At 43.8% G+C, this 7,287-nt stretch overlaps 1 pseudogene; it reads right to left on the bottom strand.

Annotated features, from left to right (window-relative positions):
- Window positions 1–1,218: 1,218 nt before the first annotated feature.
- On the bottom strand, window positions 1,219–6,723 carry LOC122100121 (annotated as a pseudogene).
- Window positions 6,724–7,287: the final 564 nt, after the last annotated feature.

The following is a 7,287-nucleotide window of genomic DNA, read 5'->3' as shown; positions in this document are numbered from 1 at the left end:
CTGGCAAAAAGAACCAGTGAATGATTTTGGCCTCTGGTGAAAACAGAAGTGTTCACCCTCTTCCTGGCCATTGTGTAGGTTCTAAGCAATTGAGATTTCTGTCTCACTCATGTAAAGTAAACATACCCAACAGGCTGGATCTTTTTCCCTTACAACCCTCTGTGGGCCTCAGACAGCTTCGAATGCTGGAAAATGAGTATGAGAATGGGTCATTGGGCCATGTCTCCCTTCCACTCCTTGACTTGTAAGTACTGAATCAAGCAGATCTTGATACGCTATGGGACTGGCCAGATACTCACTCCCTCAAAGAGCTAGACTCACTTCTGTCCTTAGAGCTGCCAGATGACTTGAGAAACTACCCTGGCAATGAGGATCTTGCACTCATCTTGTGAGTGCTGCTTCGCTGCCAACTGAACCGTAAGCACAGGGATTGGGGTTCCTGCTACTGTTTCTGGGGAATGTGAATGAAATCTCTCTGATGGGGCATGAGACCAGAACCTGTGGTTGTCTGAAGGAGAAGTAGATCCTTAATGGCCAGTATTCATACCTGCATTTTGTGGTCCCATTCCCAAAGAGGAATGCATACTAGGGGGCAGGTAAAGCAAGTCCTGTGTCAGAATAAAGGAGGAAGAGGCCCTGCTGCCTCAGTGCCCAGACAAGTCTTGAACATCAATCCCTTCAGTATTCCAAACATCACTTTGGTACTAGGAAAATTTTAACATCTGAATCTGGTTTACTTTCTCTTCAACCTGCTTTTATGCTACTGGCATGCTGTTGAGAGACTGCTAACTTTAAAACTGGGCCAGGGAAAATAAACAACATTGGCACATGTCATCCTCCTGTTCAAAATAATAGGAACACCATGAATTTGAAACTCCTCTTGAGCACCAGTCCTATATTGCTAAGATTAAATCCTGCTGGCCAACTTTATATTTCAAATATATTGAAAGAATAAAAGGGATTCTAAAGAATAAGGACTCAAGAGTACAAAATGTATACTTCTTTATTTATATAAATAGGGCTTTAAAATAATACTATTTAAAAGAAATCTGCATTTTTACATTCACCAATAGTTAGTTCCTGACCGGAAAGGCTGTGCATGATGATACACAGCAGGGACCTCAATGCATGACAACAGGATCTCAGGAAAGCACCATTCATTTAAGAAGTAGTAGGCAGATTCTGACAGTCCTGTTGCACTGCTACCAATGGGAAGTCTTAAACTTCTTCCTCCACCAAGTCTTCTTCAAATTCCCCCTGTTCATCAGCAGTGGCATCTTGGCACTGCTGGTACTCGGACACCAGGTCGTTGATATTGCTCTCAGCCTCAGTGAACTCCATCTCATCCATGCCTTCTCCCGTGTACCAGTGCAAGAATGCCTTGCGCCGGAACATGGCACTGAACTGCTCTGAGGTGCGCTTGAAGGGTTCTTGGATGGCTGTGTTGTTGCCGATGAAGGTGGCCGACATCGTAAGGCCACGCGGGGGGATGTCACATACAGCTGTCTTCACATTGTTGGGAATCCAGTCTGCAAAGTAGCTGCTGTTCTTGTTCTGCATGTTGAGCATCTGCTCATCCACCTCCTTCATGGACATGCGGCCTCGGAAGATGGCAGCTGCTGTCAGGTAACGACCATGGCGGGGATCACAGGCGACCATCATGTTCTTGGCATCAAACATCTGCTGGGTGAGCTGGGGCACAGAGAGAACATGGTACTGCTGGCTGGCCCGGCTGGTCAAGGGTGCAAAGCCAGGCATGAAGAAGTGTAGGCGGGGGAAGGGCACCATATTCACGGCCAGCTTGCGCAGATCTGCATTCAGCTGGCCGGGGAAGCGCAGGCAGGTGGTGACTCCACTCATGGTGGCAGACACCAGGTGGTTCAGGTCTCCATAGGTGGGTGTGGGCAGCTTCAGGGTGCGGAAGCAGATGTCATACAGGGCCTCATTGTCGATGCAGAAAGTTTCATCTGCATTTTCCACCAACTGGTGGATAGACAAGATGGCATTTTAAGGTTTTACCACAGTGTCTGAAACCTTGGGGGAGGGCATGATGCTGAAGGTGTTCATGATGCGGTCTGGATACTCCTCTCGGATCTTGTTGAGAATCAGGGTGCCCATGCCTGATCCAGTGCCACCTCCCAGGGAGTGAGCCAGCTGGAAACCCTGGAGACAGTCACACCTTTCTGACTCCCGTCGTACCACATCCAGCACCGATTCTAACAGCTCGGCTCCCTCCGTGTAGTGGCCTTTTGCCCAGTTATTGCCTGCCCCGCTCTGGCCTATCAGACATAAAGACATGATGAGACACAGACTCCAAGAATAATGACTGTGCCTGTCCTATTGTGAAGAAAAAGGAGTGTTGTGAGCCAACCTTTGCTATTATTTTAGATACACTATGGTGAAATAAAGGAAATGTTTTCAATGTATCTGGGACCCTACAAATCACCCAGGTTCTAAAGAAAAGTAGAGAGTGTGGAGGAAAATACATTTTAACCCAAATCAAGTACTTCTAGAAATGAAGAACTGAGCCTGCCTCAATACTGGAAATGTAATTACTTTCACAACAGGGACAGGAGCACAGTGTGGTCAGAGGGAAGCTAAACTGCAAGCACTTGTCTGCTCCTTGCTCACACATAGCTGTGCTTTGATTTCTGGTGTCCTGAAGTGGTTCTGTTATTGCCAGGCCTTTATAATGACCAGCAGTGCTGAAACCTTGTTGGTGGCTTTCTCTGCTTGCTGCTCTTTCCCTTCAGAGGCTTCTTTGTCATGGAGAACTTACAGAGTTGCACTGATCTGAGCTGTCTGAGTGGCCACGGGCATGACTCCCGTGGACTGGAATAGGTGGGTTAGCTGAGGAGAATATCTAGGTGGATAAAGGCTCAGCCCAGCACTGGAGTGCCTGGATGTTAGGACCCATGGACCATGATGACATACCAAATATGAAGTTGTCTGGCCTAAAGCTCTGGCCAAATGGTCCCGATCTTACTGAGTCTAAGGTGCCAGGCTCTAGGTCCACCATGATGGCCCGAGGAACATATTTGTTGCCTGTGAGAAAAAGAGTTGACTTAGGCCTATACTTGACAAGGAACTTAGGGCAGAGCTTATGATTCTAAGTGACTCTCAGCATTCATTACAAAAATTACAGCATTTAAGACATGGAAACAGAAAAGATATCTTGAGCATGAATCCCCATGCAAAAGGCTTCAGCAACTTTAAGGATGTTTGCAGTTGTCTATTTCCATGAATATTCATTCCTTTGCTTTGGGCATAGTGGCTGAAATCTCAGCTACACAGGAGGCAAAGATGAGCATCAGGCTTTGAGTCTAATGGTGCAAAAGAAAGGTGACAAAACCTTTTTTTTTTTGGTTCATCGTGGGGCTTGAACTCTGGGCCTGGACACTGTCCCTCAGCTCTCCAGCTCAAGGCTAGCACTCTATCACTTGAGCCACAACCCCACTTTCAGTTTTCTTATTGGAGATAAGAGTCTCAGGGACTTTCCTGCTCAGGCAAGATTTGAACCATGATCCTCAGTTCTTAGCCTCCTAAGTAGCCAGCATTACAGGAATGAGTCACCAGTGCCTATCAGCAAGAAACTTCCTCTTTTTTGTTAATTTTATTTTATTGTAAAGGTGCTGTATAGAGGAGTTGGTTACATGAGTAAGGAAATGAGAACGTTTCTTGTCAAAAATTGTTACCCCCTCCTTTGTTGTTCTCCCACTATCCCTTCCCTTCCCCAATTACCTTTCTCAAGAAATGAACCAGGTTCATGCCTGTAATCCTAGCTACTCTGGAGGCTGAGATCAGAGGGTGACTATTCAAAGCCAGCTGGGGCAGGAAAAGTCCTTAAGACTCTTATCTCTAATAAACTAACAGAAAACCAGAAATGGCACTGTGGTTCAAGAGGTAGAGCTGCTTGCCTTGAACTGAAGAGTTGACGGACAGTGCCTAGGCCCAGAGTCCAAGCCACATGACCGACCCCCCCCCCTGGGCCAAAAAAAGCCAGGTATGGCTATTCACCAAGTAGATGTAAGGGAATTCAAGTGTAAGGCTTTCCTGGAGAAAACATATATACAATATATATATTTCTTGTCTTATAATGTTTCAATAATGGTTATCAAATAGCACATACCCTTTATTCAAATACTCAGAGCAACCTTGGGCAATGACTTGCAATTTCCCATTTAACATGATTTGGCCCAAGGGAAAGCAGTTAACATGATGTAAACACCAGTTTTAGAATACCCCCTTCCTAAACATTCACATGAAGAAAACTGACCATCCTGCTGGATATACAGGATCTAATAAAGACACAACCTAAAATTCTGTTCATAGGAGTGACACAATCCAACCCAACCACTCTCAACCAAGGAATCAGAAGATTAAAACCTTGTATGTTACTTCAACAATATTAACACAAAATACCAAGGTGAGGACATCCCAAAATGTAGATCTATAAAACTCACATAAATTAAATAGCTTTGTAATTTTGTTTGTACTTGTTCATTGGATTAATACACAGGAAAGCCAATTATCCATGATTCTGTTTGTATACAATAATGTAGAATGGAAACTCAATATAAAATTAAATGAACTTTACATTGACAGTTACAAAAACTGAAAATCTACTCTGTAGACTTCAATTAGGCTGTTTATGTTAGGAAAGACAATATGAATCATTTAAAAGCCATGTTTACAAATTAGTATTGATTTTTTCTACATCACAAGAATGTTTTCTTACTTTAAAAACCTTAAAAATAATTTACTGTTGGCTAAGTATTCATATTCAAAATGCTCAAGACCAGAAATGTTATAGATTTCAGGGTGAGACTATGCTTTGTGATTTGGACTATTCTCATATATATTAGTGACTGAACATCCCTCTTTAAAATTTTTAAAATTTTCTTTTTCAAAATATTGTTTTAGAAATTTAATCTGTATTTTAAAGAGGCAATGTAACTGGGCTCTGGTTGCATAAGGGTGTAATTCTAGCTACTCAAAAATCTGAGATGAGACCTTAGCATCGCAGATTGAAGTCAGCTGGGGCAGGAAAGGCTTGGAGACTCATCTCCAAGAAACTACCCAAAATAAAAGAAGCTCATAGTTAGTGCCCAGGCTTGAGCTTAGGATGATCAGCACACAACCAAATGGCATTGGATTATATTTTATCAATTGTTTTAGAATGCATATTTAGGCAGTCTCATTTTTAATTATGTGAAATGGGCTCACACCTTTAATCCTAGCTACCCAGAAGGCTGAGATCAGAGAATCATGGTTCAAAGCCAGCCAGGGCACAAAAAGCCTGCAAGACTCTTATCTCCAATAAAACACCAGAAAACTGGAAGTGGCACTGTGGCTTAAGTGGTAGAGCTGCTTGCCTTGAGCTGAAGAGTTGAGCGACAGTGCCTAGGCCCAGAGTTCAAGCTCCATGACCGGAAAAAACAAATCCAGGTGTGGTTAGTCAGCAAGTAGAGGTAGGGGGAACTCAGGTATAAGGCTTTCCTGGGGTAATTCACAAGAGTATACTCAAAAATTAAAACAAAGTATCTGGTGGAGTGGCTCAGTTGGGTACAGCACTTGACTTATAAGATCAAGGTCCCAAATTAAAACTACAATACTACCATAAGAAAGGCAGGAACTCCTTCCTTTTCATTAGTATTCCCCTGGGAACTATTTTGCCACGGTATGGGAAACAAGATGGAAGAAACTTACCAGCTGCCTCATTGTAATACACCTCGATTCTCTGCAGCTGTAAATGGCTGTCCCCATAGTAGTTGCCAGTGGAGTCAATATTGTGCTCATCGCTTAGCATTTCCCAAAACTGAGATGGAAATAGAAGTATATTATGACCTAGAATGTTAACTGTCCAAAAAATGCATTTTAAAGTAACTAAGAAACTCATGTCCTGTTGACACAAATATATTTGTAAAAAATAATTACATTTTCTAAATTAAAAAAAGCACAGAAAATGGTGGTATTTTAGTTTTGTTAATCTCTTTTATCTGGCTGAATAGAAGACATCTGGTTTCTCCTATGAGTATTCCATCTTATGCAGTACCATATTCTCTTTGTATTCTATGATGAGTAACTGGCCTTCCATGGACATGAAATTACCAAAGCAGTAACTTGAAGACTCAGCTAGAAGGGTCTCCAGAACCCCAAGTGTCCTCAGAGCATACATGACAACCAATGATTTAGAAAACACCCAACTTAAGGGAGCTGAGATGGAGCATGAAACTCAGAGAAATTTGCATTAAGGTAGAAGAAATGTTCTCAATTATCTGACACTCATCAGTTGACACAAAGGGAATTCTCTGTATCTTTCAGCTCAAAGACACTGCATTCCTTTCATTCAAACCAGACCAAACGTGCATTAGTCTATTCCCAGGAAACTAAATACAAAGACTTGAGTCTCAGGTAAGACTAAGACATGCAAGGGATTTGAAACCACCCCAGCCTTGCTTAAAAACCACACCCACCAGGGCCACACAAATTAGGGAAATTGGAGAAGCTATCTGGGGGGCTTCATTTGCAGAAGGTTAGGGACCACTATGGAGCCCCACCTACCTCAGCCTAGCCATGACCACCACCACCTCCACACTCCAACCCCATCTTTTTTCTCCTTCCCCTAAATTTGAGACATGGATCCTAGGCCAGTGCCATGCTCACCTTTGCACCAATCTGGTTGCCACACTGGCCTGCCTGTATGTACACAATCTCCCTCATGGTGCAGGGCTGCAGAACAGATGGATGTGTGTCTTCAGCAGTGGTGCCCACAGAGGCAAACAGGTAGAGCTGGGAAGCAGGAATCTGACACAGTGAACTCAGATCCCCATTTATACCTCTGGTTGTTACAGGGGCAGAGGAGGTGGGGCGGACTTGATTACAGGTGGAGCCAGCAGGTGCTCCAACTCAATCTCCCTATTGCTGGGTAATCAGAGGGCCCTACCAGTTCCCACCTACCCTTGTATCCAGCTCCCAGCTGCAAGTCCATTAGCACAGCTCCCATTCTATTTGGATCCTCTGGTCACCCTGCCATCCACTACCCACTCTGACTCACAAGAGAGGCTGAAACCTGGGATCCAGGAAAGAAGAGGAGGAACTTCCTCTACACAAGGTCCTTGTGTGCCAGAAGCCCAGAACAAGCCTGCCTTCCATTTTTGATTGGAGGGCCTAGAACTGAAGGGACATTTTCAGCTGTGATCCCAAGAGCAAGCACAAACTTAGATTCCATGATTGATTCACTTTCCATTATGGGAAGAGTCAGGGGCTTAGGGTCTAGCCTTCATT

This window comes from Dipodomys spectabilis, unplaced genomic scaffold (assembly GCF_019054845.1).
Source record: "Dipodomys spectabilis isolate Male_0828 unplaced genomic scaffold, ASM1905484v1 ptg000565l, whole genome shotgun sequence".
Classification (NCBI taxonomy): Eukaryota; Metazoa; Chordata; class Mammalia; order Rodentia; family Heteromyidae; genus Dipodomys; species Dipodomys spectabilis.
Note: the sequence above shows the minus strand (reverse complement) of the source record. Positions and strands in the feature narration are given on the sequence as shown.